We start from the raw sequence: 19,801 nt of genomic DNA on the forward strand, positions 1-19,801 counted from the left end.
GAGAGAGAGAGAGAGAGAGAGAGAGAGAGAGAGAGTTCTCACATCTGGAGGGAGATAATTGCACTTTCTTTCGACTTCCTTATGAGACAAATTGAGGTTAATATTTGACCGACTGTTGTTTTATGTAGGTCAGATCTTGTACTGCCGTGTTTTAGTTCAGGGTTGTACAGGCGTGTGGAGTGAAGGTCAGGTGTGTACAGGTGTGTGGAGTGAAGGTCAGGTGTGTGGAGTGAAGTTTAGGTGTGTACAGGTGTGTGGAGTGAAGTTTAGGTGTGTACAGGTGTGTAAGATGAAGGTCAGGGCTACACACACACAGGGAGCTTCAGGGTCACTCAGTAACCTAATATTATAAGATCCTGACCTCATCTTCTCCCTCACTCAACCGACAAGTGATTCAACCTGTGTGTGTGTGTGTGTGTGTGTGTGTGTGTGTGTGTGTGTGTGTGTGTGTGTGTGTGTGTGTGTGGTGAACAGTCTTTACACTACTGAACAGCTCTTTTTTGTTCAGCCTAATTGTTCAGTCTATCTGTATCCACCTTAACAAACAAGAACAGAATTTAACAGAAAAAGAACAGAATATAACAGACTCTTAACAAACATAAACAGAATTTAACAGAAAAAGAACAGAATTTAACAGAATCTAAGCAAACAACAACATTATCTTTACAGTATACAAGTCTGTCTATTACACCAACTTCCTATAAGGGATTTGTATATATATAGTTAATGAGATGTAGCATTACCTGTCCTATATCAAGGTGTATGTTACTAATTGTTTTTCTTCTGTTGCAGGTGTGTTGAGGTGAAGTGTCCCCTGACGGTTCCCTGGGTCTAGTGTCACCTGTCATTACCCAGAGTCACCCAGAGTCACCTAAAGTTAGCTTGAGTCACCTAAAGTCACCCGAATTAAGGTAAAATTACGTATGTTAATAAGTCACGGCTTCTGTCACCCTTTGTGCGTGACGCCATATGTCTTGAACGTGACGTTATATGTCTTGAACGTGACGTCATATGTCATGAATGTGGCGTCATATTTTTTGAGCGTGATGCCATAATACCTGAGCGTGACGCCACAAGACCTGACCGTGACGTCACATAACTTGGCAGACGAGAAAAGAAATCACAAATTACACTTTTTCTAGAGCTTATTATTAAAGCTTACTTCAAAGTTTTTCTAGAGCTTTTAAAAAAAGTTTCCTGTTGGTGACACCATGATGGTAAAACACCCAATTTATTTGTCTTTACTGATAGAAGCTTCTGTTTATGATCTGATGGTTTATTTAGCAATATTTTCACAGGTGTAGTTTGAGATGTAAGTACAGGTAAGGTGGTACTTTCCATGGGGAGACAGTGACAGAGGCAGTAACTTGGTATAATACTTTCCATGTGGTGACAGTATCGCGTAAAGACATTGACCTAAACCCAGATGTACATAAACACAACACATTCTTATCCACTCAGGTTGACCCGCTAAGATCATGCACTTCAACCTCCGTCACCACACACCTGCACTCTGGCTCAGGTGTGTGACCCTATAAAGTCACACACGCACACAGACACACACACACACACACACACACATGTATAGTCGTTTTAAGAAGGTGTTTGTGTGTAAATCAACAAAAATAAACTGAATATCAAACAGAGAGGGATCCAACACCTTGTCCTTAGGTATGCCACCTTCCCTACGCCTCAGATACACGACCACTACACACTACTACACTTACTCCCACACTCTTGCTACACCCCATCAACACCACTACACCACCAACACACCCTACCACACTCAGAATCACTACCACACACACACACACATACTCACTCAAGCTATATCGCCACACATCCCTCATACCTCATCTGGACGCCCTTAAGTGTGGCAGGCGGGGTTAAGGTCGCTGCCACACTCACAGATGATCCACACCTTTCTCTTTCGCTGGTCCCCTCCACTGGCGAGCTGTCTTGGGGCGCCTCTCATGGGAACCTAATTTCTTGTAGATCTCATAATGGTGTTTTTCGTAGGATTTCATTTTCTTGTGGATCCTACGTTGGTGTCTCGAAGGATCTCAATTTCCTGTAGTTCCTGTGTGTGTGTCTCTTGTAGGATACTGTTTTTTGTGGGTTCTGTGCTGGTGTCTCTCGTAGGATCTTAATTTCCTCTGGTTCTTGTGTAAGTGTATCGTAGGATATCATTTTTGTGGGGTCCTATACAAATGTATTCCATACGATCTTGATATATTGTGGTTCATGTATTTATTTTTCATAGGATCTCAATTTCCTGTATGGATGTCTCTTGTAGGATTCTCATCGACGTCTCCTCAGGACCCCAGACTAATATCTCGTAGGATGTCGATTTCTGTATCATCCTATATATCTCTCTAGTAGGATCTCAACTCGTAGGATTCCCATTTACCTAAGGAGCCCATCTAGGTGTCAATCAAGAGATCCTATACCTCTAATTACCTGTTCAACACGCTCATGGTCAGGTCTTTCCCAGCGTGACCTGACCACGCCCTTACCTTGGGAAAGCTGACCTCGTATTTTTCTTCTTTTTCTCTTCTCAGTTTTCGGTATTTCCTTCTTTCCTTCATTTTTTCTTTTCCTCACTTCTTTTTCTTTCTTTCTTTCTTTCTTTCTTTCTTTCTTTCGTAACTTGGCGTCAGTTACCTCTCTCTCTCTCTCTCTCTCTCTCTCTCTCTCTCTCTCTCTCTGACATCACACGAAGGAAAAAAAGAAAGATATTTGATAAAGATGAATTAACATAAACTCAACGTTAAGGTAAAAGTAAGATTCGTTCAAGTCAGCCATTGTTGTTGTGGGGAGGTGACACGATATGTTTTGTTGTGTTGTAAGCTCACACTACCATTAAGGTTAGTGTGTCTTAAGCTCACAGTACCATTAAGGTTACTGTGTTCTAAGCTCACACTACCATTAAGGTTAGTGTGTCTTAAGCTCACAGTACCATTAAGGTTACTGTGTTCTAAGCTCACACTACCATTAAGGTTAGTGTGTCTTAAGCTCACACTACCATTAAGGTTATTGTGTTCTAAGCTCACACTACCATTAAGGTTACTGTGTTCTAAGCTCACACTACCATTAAGGTTAGTGTGTTCTAAGCTCACACTACCATTAAGGTTATTGTGTTCTAAGCTCACACTACCATTAAGACTACGCTAAGACCACTCACCCCTTACCTGGTTGTTATGTCGTCAGCTCATACCACTGATAATTTTATAGGGTGTGGTAACCTTACAACATTCTTCAGATGCTGTGCTTTACTCGCCATGTTAAGGAGGTGTGTGGTAATGCTGACTAGGTAATGAGGTATGATGACAAATGTAGATGATGCTGTTGCTATGTGCTGTAATCTTACGTCATTAAACCAAACCTAATCTAACCTAACCTAACCTAACCTAACGTTGCCTAACCTAACCTAACCTAATCTGAGCTAATCTTACCTTAACTAACCTAACCTAACCTAACTTAACCTCACGCTATTGGAGATATTACTGTGTTGTCATCCCACACCACCACTGAGGAGGTTGGTGTGTCGTAACCTTACACCACTGATAATAACTTTGTGGTGTAGATTAAGACCACTAATGTAATTACTATCGTCTACTATCGCACTCCCATTAGAGATTGTAATTATGTGGTAATTAAGTAAAAGGTAACTCTGACAGGTGTGGTATATAACAGGTAAACATTCGCTTCAAAAAAGTATCTTTACGGTGGTGATCGATGAGTTTCACAATGAACACTGTGACTCCTGTTGTCTCGGTAGGGTTGTCAAAATCCTTCGTCTCTTGTGTCATATTGTTTCACACAAAATCGTAAACATACTACTTTTTTACGTTAGTTTGTATCTATATTAAAGGAATTTACTCATAAATGTCAATGCAAGTATAGCCTTTGGTGTATAAAGCACAGGTACAGGTGATGCCCTAATTAAGCATGTAACAAGTACAGATTAAAGGTTACAGGTACAGTAACTCCAACATGGTGACGGCTTACTTAAAAAGGTGCCTTAACCCAACCCAACCCACTTAACCCAACGTAACCTAACCAAAAAAAAAATACAGATAAAAGGTTAAAAAACACAGTAACTCTCCCAGCCTACTGACAGTAGCCATAAAACGGTGCTTTAACCTACAAACAAACACCAGTCGAACTTGACCATTCCTACGATGACTATAAAAACATAAACTTCTCAGGTATTGGGAACTTTCGTGTACGCCTTCAACCCTCACCTTCAGTTTAGACCTTTTAAAGCTTTAGTGAGGAACAGCTGTACTAAAACTAGCTCTCACATAGCCTTTGGGGGGACTCATAAGTTAACATAGGTTCATGGGTGCTCACAGAGGTTCATAGGTGCTCACAGAGGTTCATAGGTGCTCACAGAGTCTCATAGGTGCTCACAGAGGTTCATAGGTGCTCACAGAGGTTCATAGGTAGTCACAGAGGTTCATAGGTGCTCACAGAGTCTCAAAGGTGCTCACAGAGTCTCATAGGTGCTCACAGAGTCTCATAGGTGCTCATAGAAGATTTCAGATTGTCTCAAATCCGGCCAAATCTTCCCAGGTCCCTCCAAATATTCTCAGGGTCTTTCGAATCTTCTCAGGTCCTCTCAGGCCCTCCCAGGTCTTCTCAGGTCTTCCCAGGTCCTCTTAGATCATTCAAGGTCCCCTTAGTTCTTCCCAGGTCGTCTCAAATCCTCCCAGGTCTTCTCAGGTCTTCCCAGGTCCTCCCAGGTCTTCTCAGGTCTTCCCAGGTCCTCCCAATTCCTCATGAATGAAACGCAAAATTCAAGGACTTCGGAGAGGTGCGTCACATAGCAGTGCCTTCGTGCTTGGGGTCTGACACGTCCACACCTTAGGGGGTGATGGAAGGGATGAGGGAGGGGGGGGGCTAGTTTTTTGCCCCGACCACAGACAATCCCCCCCCTCCCCTCCCTTCCCCCGCCTGGCCCCACCTCGCCCCGCCCAGGTGTGCAACGAGAGTGAGAGTAAAAATTGATGAAGAGGAGGGAGAGAAATAGGGAGGAAGGAGAGGAAGAACTGGAGTAGGGGAAGAAGGGATTGGGGAGGTTATGGAAGAGAGGGGGAAGAAGAGAAAGGAGGGATAAGGGTAGAACAGGAGAAGAAGAAGAAGAGTGATGAGAGGGACGAGATTGATTTCAGAGCCTGACTTAGTAAATGTATAAAAGTGAACTATATACTCTTAACCCCTCCCTCCCTCCCCTCCCTCCCTCTCCTCCCTCCCTCCCTCCCTCCCTCCCCCTCCCTCCCTCCCTCTCTCCCCCTCTCTCTCTCCATCCCACCCCCTCCCTCCTCTCTCCTCAACCCTTCCCCCTCCATCTTCCATAGCCTCTTCCCACCCCCTTTCCTCCATCATTAACACTCTACCTCATTTTACTCTCCCGTTTCTCCTCCTCCTAATGGCCTGCCACCCTTTCTCTTCCCTCCTCGGCCTCTTCCTTTCTCCATCCACCTCTTGTTATTCCCCTCATACCCTCCCTCCCTACTCTTTTCCACTCTCCCTTCCTCCCCCTCCTTCACCCCTTCCTCCACCCCTCTTCCGCACCTTCACTCAATTCCCTCACCCCCCTCCCCCCTTCTTCACCATCCCCCTTCCCCCTTGTGGTAAATCGTGTGGGTTAGGTCTACACATCGTTGTTCTCGAGACAAAGTTATTAAAATCTTGTGGTCTTAGTTAAGTGAGACCACAAAGACCCCTCAACCCTTAAAGGAAATTCAAGCTAACCCTAAAGTTTTTAACCCTTTGATGTCTCCCTTTTTAACCCTTTGAGGCTTCCGTTTTAACCCTTTGAAATAGTTTAGGTAATTTAATATTGATGTCTTTGTTTTGTTTTTTTAACCTTTAGCAATGTTTTAACCCTTTGAGGTTTTCTGGTTTAACCCTTTCAAGATATTAGGACGGCGTTGGTGAGTTCATTCCGAGAGAGAGAGAGAGAGAGAGAGAGAGAGAGAGAGAGAGAGAGAGAGAGAGAGAGAGTTGTGGTTTGAAGGCACATATTTCACGGGTTATGTTATTTCTCTCTCTTGTACCACACATCAAGTCATAGCTAATGAATATCACTCATCACCACGCCCACACGCCCTCCACCACGCCCACACGCCCTTGACCAAGCACCAACCACACCCTCCCTCAACTGCGTCATTTCTCTCTTTATTATTTAGATTCATTCAAGTAACACAACAAGGTTAATTGTAATCTTAAATCGTACTGGGAAAAAATGTATATACACTAAGGCAGAAATAAATATATATCCGGTGATGAGGTATTGTGTTGTCCATCCTGGGGAAAAAATTCTGTTTATATGTAGAAATATTCGTACACGTGTATTAGTTTGGTTCTGTGATATCCTAGGAGTTCCCAGCAGCTCCTAGTCGATTCCTAACAGCTTGATTGAAGTGACGGATGTGGTGTGACGGTAGGTAAGTGTGACGGAGGGTAGTGTGACGGAGGTGGTGACGAGGTTGTGACGGAGGTAGTGACGAGGTGGTGGACGAGGTTGTGACGGAGGTGGTGTGATTGCAGGGGTGTGGACGGAGGTGTGGACGGTAGGTAGTGTGATTTGGAGGTGGTGGACGGAGGTGTAGTATGAGGTTGTGACGGAGGAGGTGTGACGGTAGGTGGTGTGGCGAGGTTGTGACGGAGGAGGTGTGACGGTAGGTGGTGTGACGGTAGGTGGTGTGACGGTAGATGGTGTTGCGGTAGGTGGTGTGACGGAGGTGTAGGAGTGAGTGACGATGTCTTGTGGTAGCTGGTTATTGCCACTGTAAGATTACACCTCTAACCCTACGACCCCATCTCTTGGCTTTAACCTGTCTCACCCCATTTCCTGTGGTCCGCCCTACTACCTGTGGTCCGCCCTACTACCTGTGGTCCATCCTACTACCTGTGGTCCGCCCTACTACCTGTGGTCCATCCTACTACCTGTGGTCCGCCCTACTACCTGTGGTCCTTCCTACTATACTACCTGTTGTTTTGTTTTTCCACTACCTGCTGTTGTTGTTGTTTACCCCATTACCTGTTTGTTGTCCCCCACTACCTGTTGTTTACACTCCAGGCAAATACCTGTAGCCTTTCACAGATACCTGTAATCAATACCTCTATCTAACGCCCTCCTTCCCTCCTTCCTCTTCCTCCTTCTCTCTCCTCTCTCTCATCTGTGTTCCCTCCTTCCCTCCCTCCTCTCTCCTCTCTCTTTCCCTTCCTCCCCTCTCCTCTGTCGCCCTGCCTCCTCCCCTCTCTCTCTTTCCCTCCTCTCTCCTCTTTTCTCTCTCTTTTCCCTACCTCCTTCCCTTCCTTCCCTCCCTGTTGATTAAATGGGCTTATGTAACACCTGGTTGGCCAAGACTGTCTAATATATCCTCCGCCTCTTCCACCTCCTCCTCCTCCTCCTCTAGTTGTGTAATATTCCTGTTTTTATTCCATTCCATCTTTACGATTTTGTTAAGGTTAAATAATAATAATAATATGCAGCTTCAACTATGGACTACCAGAAGTTGAAATTATGTAATCAAATAAATACTAAAGGGGGGAAAGAGGCGAGATATATAATGCTTCTATTGCTAACGTTACGAATTGGCAACTCTGCTTCACTCGCGCCATCTATGGGATAGGTTTACCAATGCAGTTTTTGCTCGCCAACCTGTGTAAACTGATCCGCCGTCACTAACTGGTTTTCTTCATCGCTGAGGCAGATGAACAAACACACGGACAGCTCTGCATTGTCTGTTGTTGTTGTTGTCCGTGGATGAGTAACACAGATTTTTATTGTTTTTGTTGCCTGTTTGATACATTTCTTTCTTCCTGTTTCCTTTCTACTCTTTCCTTCCTTCTCTCTCTCTCTCTCTCTCAGTCGACTTAGATAGACCTATTCGATCTGGTAATTAATGAATGAGACCTCTTGAAACGTCATTTGTTTTAAGTTCTCGATCTTACATATAGGCCACACACACACACACACACACACACACACACACACACACACACACACACGGTCGATCTTACATGTGTAGGAGAAGACGTAGGATCAACCATCTATCAGTCCAAAGTTGATGAATCTTGCGTGTAGGATCTACTAAGCGACAGGGGCGTAGGAGGTTCATCTTCCATATAGGATACTAAGACTCATGGGGATGGATCTTACGTGTAGGATCCATCTAACCACTTGGGAAGGAGAGGAAGGTTTGAAGGATCTAGGGAAGGAGGCGAAGGAAGTGGTCTTGGTAATGGAAGACTGGGGCCAACAAACTGGAAGCTGCCCCGCCCTTCTTCCACTAATATGAGGCATCCTGAGTGACGGTGACGGAGGCGCTGTAGAGGAGAGAAGAGGAGGAGGAGGAGACGAGGAGGAGGAGGGGGGGGGGTAGGTGAAGGGGATTTAGGTAAGCTTGTAGGGATGAGGGAGGTGAAGTTGTGAAGAAGAAAAAGAAGAAGAAAATAAAGAAGAAGAAGGGCTTGAAGGATATATATGTAAAGGGGGAAATGAAGGGAGTGTAGGGAGGGAGGAGAGAGATGTGTGTGTGTGTGTGTGTGTGTTTTGGGTAAGAGAAAGTGAGGGAAGGACTTTGAAAGGGGTGTGCGTACCTCCACACACACACACACACACACACACACACACACACACACACACACACACACACACACACACACACACACACACACACACACACACACACACACACACACACAGGCGAGGTAAGGTGTGAGAGTGAGAGGATATAATGGCTGTATGCATGTCTGTCTTGATACATACATGATGTACAGGGGCGTGAAGGACAAAAGTATATACGTATTCTGGACCAATTTGTCTGTCTGTCTGTCTGCATGTCTGTTTGTCTGTCTGTTTATCTATCTATCTGTCTATCTTTCTATATATCTATCTATCAAATTCCTTCTTTTATTTCCACTAGACTAAAAGAAATTACTCTGACCGACTAACAGGTAGAGGCAGGTAAACACGTCTTAATGAGTAACACACCTTGTTCTCTCTCGCCATCTCACCTGTCCGCCCCCCGAGACACAGGTGATCTTTTAATCTCATCACGTAATTAGTGGGTTAGGCTCTTATTTTGATTTCTTGATTACGATGATTTAATATATTTGAGTACAATGATTTAGTCCCTTTGAGTATGATGATATAATTCTTTAAATATGATGACTTAAAACTCAAGAGAGAGAGAGAGGGAGAGAGAGAGAGAGAGAGAGAGAGAGAGAGAGAGAGAGAGAGAGAGAGAGAGAGAGAGAGAGAGAGAGCATAACAATAACAAAAACAATTATGACCTCAGCATCAACACAAAAACATAAACAAAACCTCGAACAAAAAACAAAAGATTATCGTATCGTTGCCTCACTAGATGGCGCTGACGAGTTGATGTCCTTTCTGGATAGTTCCTTAACCCTCCCTCTCCCCCTTTCCTTCCTGCCCCCTTCCCTCCCTCCCTCCTTTCCCCCTACCCTTTACCTCCCTTGCTCCCCCCTTTCCCTTCCCCCTTTCCCCCTACCCTTCACCTTCCTTCCTCTTCCCCTTCTCACCTCCCTTTCCTCCCCCTCCCTCTCCCCAATTCCCTACCTTAGCTAACATAACGCCCTTCAGGTTACCCCATTACCGTTAATTAAACACCTGACTACCTTTATGCTAGTTAATATTAAAGGTAAAATATCGATTAATAATTTTGTAGAATAATGTAGATTGAATAATTGATTAGGAATTTCTGTAGGTGAGTCTTTTTTTTTTTTTAGAGTCTTATAAGTCTTTGAGGGTTATAAGACTCTGAATCTCCATTTTCTATACAGGGCATAAAAACAACCCAGGGGAGACTATGGTAAATAACACACACACAATGGCTCGGGAAGATGGAGGATATTAGCTTACGTATAATTAAGGAGATAAGAACGACACGCCTCACATAAACCTGCCATAGACACACACACACACACACACACACACACACACACACACACACACACACACACACATACACACACACACACAGACACACACACACACACACACCATAGACCTTATCTCTCAAACTATATATAGGGGTGAGACATCTCTTCCGCTATGCCACGTCGACTAGAGTCTCTTGATAACACTGAGGAAAGAATATAGAGGTGATGAAACCATTTATATTACAGGTAGGAACATACAGGTGTGAATACTGTTATTGTATACCTGTATTTTGGTGTATTATCAATTATTGTATTTTTTGTGTGTGTGTTTTATGTAGATTTATACACTACATATCTATTAGAATACATGGATATAGTTTTTTTCTTAATTAGTTCAGGTGTGAGGTGAGGCACAGGTAAGAACACTATGGATAGTTTGAGGTGTTTGTCTACTGTGAGTTGTGTAGTATGTATACAGGATGAGAGTGTAGGTGTGTTCAGGTGTGGGGTACAGGTTCAGGTGTGGAGTAGAGGTTCAGGTGTGGAGTAGAGGTTCAGGTGTGGAGTAGAGGTTCAGGTGTAGATATTAGTACAGGTGTGTTGAGCTGTATTATTAGTTTTGTATTTTCCTTTTTTACAGTCTTATAACTCTCACGTATTTATATACACCTACCTACACCCACATACACCCGGATATACACCCACATACACCCTCATCTACACCCACATACACCCTCACACCACCCATCTACATCCCCACACCCACCCACACCCTCACAACCTCATCACCACTCACCCACACCCACCCACACCTACCCACACACACTCACACCCTCATAACCACCCACCCACACCCTCACCTCCACCCACCCACACCACTTCATACCTCGCTGTAACTTTTCAGAACCCTCATTAAGAGACGTGTGTACCTGGAATCACCTACCTGGCACTTTAGGGAGAGAGAGATAAGGAAGGAAAGGAAGAGAGAGAGAGAGAGAGAGAGAGAGAGAGAGAGAGAGAGAGAGAGAGACTAACGTGGTCGTGTTGGCGTCCTCAAGGTTGCTATGGCGACAATGTTAGTAAACAAACATTAGCTTCACTTTATGTGTATATTATCTCCCTGAAGGTAAACACAAATATTGATTCGTTTTTATTTGATTATTATTTACGATTTTTTGTTTACGATTTTTTTTTAATTATAAGATTATTAACTGCAGAATTATTATTATTTTTTTTACAAATTACGAAGATAAATATATATATATTTTTTTGGTGTGTGTGTTCTTATACTGTGTATGTATGTATGTATGTATGTATGTATGTATGTATGTATGTATGTATTTATGTATGTATGTATTTATGTATGTATGTAAAACGTCAAACATCAATATTCAGGGTAAAAAAAAACCACACAAATATTCACTAGGTGTTTATATAGATGGTGAAGGTCGCATCTTATCAACAAGGACATGGTGTTGGATCCTGTCTGTACGTGTGTATTGGATCCTACTTATTTCCTTATGGATATTATAAAGGTTTGAGTATTATGTGATGGTCTCGGTTGATCCTGTGTTGGGAGGGGGAGGGTGGGGGGGCATTTGATGATTCTGTGGGGAGGGGGGGGTGGGGGGAGGTAGGGGAGGAGGAGGGGAGGGGGCATTTATTGATCCTAGGGAGGGGGTGGGGGAAGAGGGTGGGAGGGGGGTGGGGAAAGAGTCTGGGGGAGGGGAAAGTAAGGGGGGAAGGAGGAGGGAGCTGGGGGTTAGTTGTAGGTACTGTTGTGCTGACCTTAAAGCCTTGAGGGGGAGGGTGGAGGGGGAGGTATTGTCGAGAGGTGTTAGTGGGGGGAGAGGGGTGTAAAATGTTTAGCGACAGTACGAGCATTCATTTGCGTCTGGCGTTCTTGATGGGGTGAGTGATGGATAGTGCCTGGCGTTAATCTTCGTCTGTATATGATGTGTTTTGTTGTTGCAACCTGAAGAGCTTTGCCTACACGAGCGAACTTCATCTCCTACCCTGGCGTTAATACTCTTTTTACCTGAGGGAAATTTGTCGTATTAATTTGGATTCACAAAGATTTATTACGTTAATTTTGTCTCCTAACTGGTGGTACTAAGTGAACGTATCTAGTTAAGGTAGAGTCTCAGGGTTAATTTGGACGCCATTTTGGACTATTTGGTGTAGGATAAGTGAAGGAATTCTACACATTCTTTCATCCCAAGTTATGAGGATAATTTAATTTAGGATCCTTTTTAAGAATTCCGAGTCAGGATATTTGTGGTGTGACTCGTGTCTGGCCTCTGTGTTTGTCTGTTCCGGGTTTGTGTTTGTTTGTTTGTTTGTTAGTTGTGTTTATTGTTTGTTTTTGTTAATGATAGTATTGGGTGTCTTTCTTTCTTTCTTTCTTTTTTTCTTTCTTTCTTTTCTAGACTAAGAGGTTAGCAGTACCTTCTTCTCCTCCTCCTCTTTCTCCATCTCCTCCTCCACCACTTCCTCCTTCACCTACTCCTCCAGGATATACAGAATCTCCTCCAAGTATCTGCCAGCGTCATCCTCGACACTATCTCTGCCTTCCATCGAGATTTTGTGTCTGCCAGATGTGTGTGTGTGTGTGTGTGTGTGTGTGTGTGTGTGTGTGTGTGTGTGTGTGTGTGTGTGTGTGTGTGTGTGATAAAGGTTAGACTCAAGCTAATTAATTGACTGACTAGAAGGAGATAGGATAGATAGACAGATAGATAGATAGTGAAGGAGTGAAGAGTGAGGGATTAACCAGGACCTTGACCAAAGTTAATGTCACACCTACACCTTCCTCCTCAAGGCTCACCCTTCCACACTCGAACATGTTTCAACAACTCTCCTATTATCTCTGCTATTAGGCATCTATTTATACCTATTATGTGGCTAGTTTATATATTTTTTTGTATTTAGTTATCAAAGATTTCCTGAACTTCGTATATGAACAACTGTGTGGTTTAGTGAGACGGGTTGGGGGGTTGTTCACTATTTTGTCATTTTTTGTTCTGTTTTTGTTCACTGTTTTTGTTCTGTTTTTGTTCACTGTTTTTGTTCTGTTTTTGTTCACTGTTTTTGTTCACTGTTTTTTGTTCACTGTTTTTGTTCTGTTTTTGTTTTTATGTGTTTATGACCAAAAAAAAAAAACAGCTGAAGTACGGCGCCTCCATGACATGACAGCCTGTTGGTGACCACGAATGCCATGGTTGAGACACACACAAACACACACACACACACACACACACACAGGGAGGAGGGGGTGTGTGGGGGAGAGGTGAAGTGTGGGAGGTTAGAAGATGCCTAGAGGGAGGGGCGTTGGTAGATGAGGGGAGGGGGGGGTGACATCCTGAATTAAAGATGGCAGTGAGTGGGAGGGGCTGCACCTAGGGGGGGGGGGAGGGAGGGTGCAGCAACAGGAGGAGGAGTCACAGCAACAGTCCTCAGGCAAACGCGGGGAGACTCCTGATAGTGAGAGAACGTGAAGGAACGTGAAGACAACCCATAGTGTCACCTCCTCCACACAAAGAAACAATATTATTTTGACTCATTATAAAAAAAACTACTACATTATATAACAACTATACCATTTCCACCTCTTATATAATATAGCTTAGGTTAGCTTAGCTTAGGTTAGGTTAGGTTAAATTAGGTTAGGTTAGGTTAGGTTAGGTTGGGTTAGCTTAGGTTGGGCTAGGTTAGGTGGCGAAACAGATGGTAAACGTATTAATCATTCCTCAATACCTCTCTGTTGTGGCGGTACTGACGAAGTAAACTGGTGTCTGGCGAAGTTTCATGTTATAGGGTACACGACCTGAACATTATCCCCTGAAGGTTGACGCAAAAACTGGAGCGAGTTGAAGCCTCTTGAGTCTCTTGACTGTTTCTACACCATCGTTGGAGCAATGGCTTGACGATAGCACATAGACCCTGACGATAGCACCTGCAGGACCTGTCGATATCACCTGTACCTTGACGATAGTACCTAGACCCTGACGATAACACCTTGACCTTGACGATAGCACTTACAGGACCTGACGATAACACCTGCCGGCCTCGACATTCCATTGTGTAATTAAATATAAACAGTAGACGAATAAACCTATTATTACTGGCTGAAGATACACACACACACACACACACACACACTGCAGGTTCAAGTTTATTCATCTCGAAATAAATATAAAGATATAATAAACTCATTTTAAGTCGCTTTGTTACTTCTGTTCCTTATTTTGTTCTTGTCCGGAACGTCGTAGAGGTTAGGTTAGGTTAGGTTAAGTTAGGTTAGGTTAGGTTAGGTTAGGTTAATCCTTAATATCTTCTCAGCTTTTATAAATAATTATTTTTTGAGGTGAAATCTTTGAAGTCTTGTGTGTTTGTGTGTGTGTGTGTGTGTGTGTGTGTGTGTGTGTGTGTGTGTGTGTGTGTGTGTGTGTGTGTGTGTGTGTGTGTGTGTGTGTGTGTGTGTGTGTGTGTGTAAAGTGAGAATATCATAGAAAAAGATATAGAAGGACTAGTGGTCACAGCTGAAGACCCTGAAGGAAACTAAAGAGTATTCTACGATAGAGAGAGAACACACTGATGATTAACCTCCACCCACCCCCCCCTACCCTATCTTTTTGGAACAGGATGTTACCAAATAAAAATAACAACAATCACACACGCTGAGTATACCCTCTCTCTCTCTCTCTCCTTATTGCCTTAGATTATTTCAGCATCAGACCAAATACCGATGATTCAAATCCCTCCCCACCTCCCCCTCCTTCCCCTCATCCTCCCCCCTTTCTCCTCTCCCCTCCCATGTAGATAACCTTGAGGGAGGGTAACAATATGGGGCAAAAACCTCCTACCTGTTTGGGTTGGGTGATGGTGGGTGAGGGTGGGTTAGGGTGGGTGAGGGTGGGTGTGGGTGAGGTCGCCCCACATGCCACGGTCGACCACATTCTCAGGTTCAATGTAAGGAGTAACTTGTATGTGTTATGTTGAATGTTTGATGTTGCTGTTATTATATGAATGTTTGTAATGTTTGAAGAAAGTTATTTAATTTGTGTTATTTATGCTTAATTTTTGGTGTTATTGTTGGTGTTATTGTGTTATGAGGAGTAGACTGGTTATTTTTTTGTTATGTTGAACAAAGTGGGATGTTCACTGTGAAGGTTAGTAATCATTGTGTTGTTTTGAACATTTTGGAGGTGTTCATGTATGTTATTCTGTTCATTTGAAGGTAATGAATATGTAAAATGATTCTTTGTTATGTTATGGTGAACATTCTTTTGTTATGTTGAACTTGTTATGTTATGCTGAATGTGTAATGTATGTCAGTTATGTTATGCTAAACTTATTATGTATGTGTGTTATGTGATGCTGAATGTGTTATGTGATGCTGAATGTGTTATGTATGTGTGTTATGTGATGCTGAATGTGTTATATATGTGTGTTATGTGGTGCTGAATGTGTTATATATGTGTGTTATGTGATGCTGAATGTGTTATGTGATGCTGAATGTGTTATATATGTGTGCTATGTGGTGCTGAATGTGTTATGTGATGCTGAATGTGTTATATATGTGTGTTATGTGGTGCTGAATGTGTTATATATGTGTGTTATGTGATGCTGAATGTGTTATGTGATGCTGAATGTGTTATATATGTGTGCTATGTGGTGCTGAATGTGTTATGTGATGCTGAATGTGTTATATATGTGTGTTATGTGATGCTGAACGTGTTATATATGTGTGTTATGTCATGTTACAGTATGGTGGACGTGTTATAGTTAATGTTATGCTGTACATGTTATAACTGTGTGTGTTCTGTCATGCTAAGGTGTTCATTTGCATCTGGTGTTACGGTGAAATTAATTTTGTTATCGTCGAAATGTTTTGTTTACGTGAGAATTTTATTACGGTTATAATTTTTCGTTATAGTAAATGAAAAAATTGCGTTTTGGTGATTTTGTTTTATTGTTTTATTTTAAATAATTATTTTTATGGTTAAATTTTCTTGTTCTAGTGAAAAAATTTGGTTTTACGGTAAATAATATTTTTACGGTGACAGTTTTGCATTAAGATGAAATTTTCTGTTACGGTAAAAAAAAATATTATGTTTATGGTAAATGATTTTCTGCTATGATTATTTTTTTTGGGGGGTGGGGTGAAGCGGTTCTCAGACGATTTCAGTTACGATACAATGTCTAAATTATGAAGAAGATTCTGTCTCGACGTTTCTTGCCCTTGTAACACGAAGGAGTAACAGCAGAAGCGGTGGTAGTGGTGGTAGTGGTGGCCTTCCCGTGTGTCTGTCTGTCCACTAGGGCAAGGCAGGCGTGTGGTTAGGTCTCTGTGGTCGCTGGAAGATGTGTTTTTTGGCCTCGGCCGATTACCCGGGGAGTGGTATGGTCTTCAGCAGCAAGCAGGAGGGAGGGGGGGGAGGGGGACCTTATCGTGACCTTCGGGAGCTTACGGAGACCTTCAGGAGCTTACGGAGACTTATGGGAGTGCGCGATACCCCGGGAGCTTACGAGATGCAGCGCAGCTTACACCCCTAGAGCTTACGGAGACTTTCAGAGGCTATGAATTGCAGCTTTCATGAGACCTTCAGGAGCTTACGGAGACATATGGGTGCTTACTGAGACCTTCAGAGCTTACGGAGACCTTCGGGAGCTTACAGAGACCTTTAGGGAGGTTATGGAGATCTTCAGAGGGATTACGGAGACTTTCGAGTTCTTACGGAGACTTTTGGCAGCTTACGGAGACCTTCAGAGCTTACGGAGACCTTCTGGAGCTTACGGAGACCTTCGGGAGCTTTCTGAGACCTTCGGGAGCTCACAGAGACCTTCGGGAGCTCACAGAGACCTTCGGGAGCTCACAGAGACCTTCAGAGCTTACGGAGACCTTCAGATCTTACAGAGACCTTCGGGAGGTTTCGGAGATCTTTAAATAGCTTGTGGAGAAGTTCCGAGAATTTGCGGACCTCCTTTTGAATGTGCCAGCTCATCCCGACATGCCAGAGTGTTATGTCGTGCTGTGGTCATCGTCTTCAGGACTATCATTACCCCGAACGACCAGCGCCAAGGTGAAACAAGGCCATACCATCCCCGCTAAACGTGTGTGTGTGTGTGTGTGTGTGTGTGTGTGTGTGTGTGTGTGTGTGTGTGTGTGTGTGTGTGGGCCCTGTCGCTTTCCTAGAAGTAGCGTGTTGATGTGAGTGGTACCTGGTGTAGATACATACCCAGTTGGAGTTATACCTTGTGGGGTGGTGTTGGTGGTGTTGCTAGTGGAGGAGAAGGAAGAGGTGGAGGAGGAAGAGGTGGAGGAGGAAGAAGAGAAGGAAGAGTAGATGGAGGAAGAGTAGGAAAAGGAAGATGAGGAGGAAGAGAAGGAGGAGGAAGAGGTGGAGGAGGAAGAGTAGGAAAAGGAAGAGATGGTGGAGGAAGAATAGGAGGAAAAGGAAGAGGAGGAGGAAGAGCACTAGGGGGGAGAGCAGGAAGAAGAGGAGGAGGAGGAGGAGGTGGAGGAGGAGGTGGAGGAGGAGGTGGAGGAGGAGGAGTTGTATTTACCAGATCTTATGATTTACTTAATACGTTTTATCACTGTAATGATGAGTGGTATTATGGTACCTTAAGTGGTATTCTGGTATTATCTCCCTTAACTCCTTTACTACACCAGGTCATCTTATTCAGCAAGTAGTTAATAATTTTTATTAGAATTTACTACAAAATAGAACACACACACACACACACACACACACACACACACACACACACACACACACACACACACACACACACACACACACACACACACACACACACACACACACACACACACACACAGCCTCTTATCATAACACAGTCCTTCAAATCAACACAAATAACCCTTTAACAAAATCTAATCTCTTAAAACAAACCACAAACACCTTTAACAATAGTCGATCAATCACGTAATAAAAGTCTTTCACCCAATCTTCCAGTAATTCTTAAATAATGTGGCTTTTGTGGAATAGCTTTTATTAATTTTTTTTATTCAATTTCAATAACTGTGTTTCATGTACTGTAAGTCGTGGTCACGTTACTTGGGAGGAGGAGAGAGGGGGGGAGGGAGGGGGAAGAGAGAGGGGGGGGAGGAGGAGAGAGAGGAAGAGCTCATGGGAGGGGGGGAACAGGAAGGAGGAACAGTTCGTGGAAGGAGGAGGAGCAGAGAAGAAGAAGAAGACTTGAACCAATGTCTCGTGGATGCTGCTATCCTCTCCAGATGAGAAGACGACGATGATGATGCTGAGAGAGACAGTAATCAATGCCTCGTCTTTAGCCTTACCTGGGGAGTTGATGAAGATTTGAGGAATAAACAGAAGCAGTATCAATGTCCTTCATCCTGAGACCCATAGACGCCGCTAAGACCTATACCTACAGGATGCCATTAACGCCATCACACCTGTAGATCATTAGTACCACCACACCTGTAGATCATTAGTACCACCACACCTGTAGATCATTAGTACCATCACACTGTAGACCCCATTAGTACCACCACACCTGTAGATCATTAGTACCATCACACCTGTAGACTATTAGTACCACCACACCTGTAGATCATTAGTACCACCACACCTGTAGACCCCATTAGTACCACCACACCTGTAGATCATTAGTACCACCACACCTGTAGATGATTAGTACCACCACACCTGTAGACCATTAATACCACCACACCTGTAGACCATTAATACCACCACACCTGTAGACCATTAATACCACATCCTTCACTAATTCCGTAATATAGAACAAACATATATTTCACCTCGGTCTTATAGTCGTGTTTTTTTGGTGACCTATAATCTTCATGGGATCTTCTATACATGTCCCGTGAGATAACTACTACTGACGGCGACACTAAAGGCGTGAATCTCTGGGTGTCATTCCTTAGAAACCTCAGTGATATTGACCATTTAATACGTGTTATCTTGTTTGGTTTTCTTGGTCTTATGTTCAAGACGTCTTCTGGTGACTGGGGGAAGATTTGGGTCCATTTTTCCCTAGAACTGTTCACTTTCCATTACTGTCAGGGATAATTTTCTCCCCTCATTTTTTTCTGTGTTTTTTCTTTGTAATGTCTTTAGCCTTGTCGTCTGTGTGGTTTCTCAGCAATACTTTGTGACGTCTTGGAGAAGGAGGTAAGGAGAGAAGGAGGAGGGGGAGAGGGGAGGGGAAGGAGAGGAGAGAGAGAGAGAGAGAGAGATTGAAAGGAGGGTAGACAGAGGAAGAGGAGGGACGAGGAGGAGTAAAGGGGGAATTCCTCTCCAACGCACACACACACACACACACACACACACACACACACACACACACACACACACACACACACACACACACACACCATCAACATAATACAAGATATTAGACTCTAAGGGTCGCATCATCTACCATCATCACTATCCTCTTGTTGTCGTCCCCATCACTATCCTCTTGTTGTCGTCCCCATCATCACTATCCTCTTGTTGTCGTCCCCATCATCACTATCCTCTTGTTGTCGTTCCCATCATCACTATCCTCTTGTTGTCGTTCCCATCATCACTATCCTCTTGTTGTCGTTCCCATCATCACTATCCTCTTGTTGTCGTTCCCATCATCACTATCTTCTTGTTGTCGTTCCCATCATCACTATCCTCTTGTTGTCGTTCCCATCATCACTATCCTCTTGTTGTCGTTCCCATCATCACTATCCTCTTGTTGTCGTTCCCATCATCACTATCCTCTTGTCGTCGTTCCCATCATCACTATCCTCTTGTTGTCGTTCCCATCATCACTATCCTCTTGTCGTCGTTCCCATCATCACTATCCTCTTGTTGTCGTTCCCATCATCACTTTCCTC

At 43.5% G+C, this 19,801-nt stretch overlaps 1 protein-coding gene across 1 annotated transcript in view; it reads left to right on the forward strand.

Moving 5' to 3' along the window:
- Nucleotides 1-831: 831 nt before the first annotated feature.
- The window catches only part of LOC121864076 (A disintegrin and metalloproteinase with thrombospondin motifs 4-like), a gene marked incomplete at its 3' end in the record, with an annotated part of 107,175 nt that continues 88,205 nt past the window's right edge, over nt 832-19,801 (forward strand). Inside the window, exon 1 of the mRNA XM_042362978.1 lies at nt 832-911. The remainder of the gene's footprint in view (nt 912-19,801) is intronic.

The sequence above is a fragment of the Homarus americanus genome, unplaced genomic scaffold (assembly GCF_018991925.1).
Source record: "Homarus americanus isolate GMGI-L3 unplaced genomic scaffold, GMGI_Hamer_2.0 scaffold6476, whole genome shotgun sequence".
Taxonomy (NCBI): domain Eukaryota; kingdom Metazoa; phylum Arthropoda; class Malacostraca; order Decapoda; family Nephropidae; genus Homarus; species Homarus americanus.